The sequence below is a fragment of the Tamandua tetradactyla genome, chromosome 9 (genome assembly GCF_023851605.1).
Source record: "Tamandua tetradactyla isolate mTamTet1 chromosome 9, mTamTet1.pri, whole genome shotgun sequence".
NCBI classification, from domain to species: Eukaryota; Metazoa; Chordata; class Mammalia; order Pilosa; family Myrmecophagidae; genus Tamandua; species Tamandua tetradactyla.
Window position 1 is genome coordinate 59,505,534 of NC_135335.1, and position 1,885 is coordinate 59,507,418.

General features: G+C 37.3%; 1 pseudogene; it reads left to right on the top strand.

The window, feature by feature from the left end:
* The first annotated feature begins 402 nt into the window (after positions 1–402).
* On the top strand, positions 403–773 carry LOC143646117 (microtubule-associated protein 1 light chain 3 beta 2 pseudogene; annotated as a pseudogene).
* Positions 774–1,885: the final 1,112 nt, after the last annotated feature.

Below are 1,885 nucleotides of genomic sequence, written 5' to 3' on the forward strand. Positions count from 1 at the left end.
TAGTGAAAATGTTCTAAAATTAATCGTGGAGATGTATGCACAACCATGTGAGGATATGTGAGCCAGTGATTGTATACATCAGATTGTTTGTATGGTGTGTGAATATATCTTAATAAAATTGCATTAAAAAAGGGTACAGGGTTTCTATTTGGGATGATGGAAAGGTTTTGGTAATGAATGGTGGTGATGATAGCACAACATTGTGCACGTATTTAACAGTGCTGACTTGCATCTTTGAATGTGGTTAAAGGGGAAATTTTAGTTTGAATAGATGTTACTAGAATAAAAATTTAAAAAAATCTTTTAATCCATGGAACAGTGCAACACAAATAGCGAACCCTAAGATAAACCATGGACTATGGTTAGCAGTACAATTATAAAAATGTACTTCCGCTGCCCATCATGTGGTCTGAGAAGACCTTCCAGCAGCACCCCATCTTCCAACAAAGAATAGAAGATACCCAATGAGAACGGCATCCTACCAAAATCCCGGCGATAATAGAAAGATACCCGGGTGAGAAAGCAGCTTCCTGTACTGGGTAAAACCAAGTTCCTAGTGCAGATCACGTCACCTGAGTGAACTAATCAAATAATTAGAAGGTGCTGGTAGCTGAGTGATAATCAGGTCTTTTTCCTATTGGTGAACAGACACAGATGGTGAGTGGTTTCTACACCAATCTTCTCAAGTACATGAAAGTGGGAAGGTTGATGATGGCTTCCAGTGTATGGTCTGTGCCTTTCGGGGGACATTTGGAATGAAAATGTTGGTGTAAGGCTGGCAGATGCATCTTTTTATTCTAGGATTTTAAAAGCCTGTACACCAAGGCAAACAGAAAAAGGAAAGTTACCAACTGAGATTGCTCAGTCATCTAATCACAGGTCATCAAAATTGTAATGTTCCCACCTAGGAGTTCTAGAAAGCTGCTTTTGCAATTCAAGCAGAAAAACTGAGTTCCAAATGAGCACATTCAACTTTGGAAGACATTATCATTTAACCTAGGGCATCTTGTTTTCAAATTTTAGAAGTTTTAAAATGAAATACTTTACATTTTAAATTGCCAATAAGAGAATTTTGAGTTATTTTAATGCACTTTTTTTCCTCTCCCAATAGGAACTTGCAATTTGAACAGTAACTTAAAGGCATTAGAAACACACTGTGTTCTCTTTAGGTTCACAGAACGTGCCGACGTTTTAGAGAAGAGTTTCCATTCGGTTAGAGAAATCTCCCGAAGAGGGTCTTTAAGCATATGTTGTCAAGTATAGGCCCCCAGAAAATCATTTGCCGTGATAGTTGGTGCAAAACAGGGCCCAGAGGGGTATAGAAAAAAGACTCTGATTTTGAACTGCTGTTCGGTGTTTCTGATTTCTGAAGGGACATTTCCCAAGTCAGGTCTCCTGCAGCTTTAGGAATTTTGATAAAACAAGCTGCTGCTGCTTGGATAACTTAGAATTTTGGTCTATCTCCTAGAGAGATCTGAGAGGAAGAAAGGAGTGGCATTTCTTATTTTGGATTTTCCTTGAGAACTGAAGGAAATGGTGATGATTTGGTAAATAAACAAGCAGTTGTATTACTTTCATTAGGACAGTGGCAGAAACTTAAAATCAAGCATTAAAATTCAGATGTACTCCCTTCTACATTTTGGCTGAAAGCTATAGATGAGTCATGTTATCTGTTAAGTGGACACTTAAAATATGTTATTAAATATTTCTCACATTTTTAAGAGTTCTTATCACTGTTAGGTGAAACAATCATCAAAATTCCCCCACTCCTAAATGCATGTCACTTGTGGAGAAAATGTAGAAAAGGTGACCACAGCTTTTCACAAATATTAATGTCAAGAATTAAACATCTTCCAAATTCCCCCCTCAAAATGTACTTTCATTA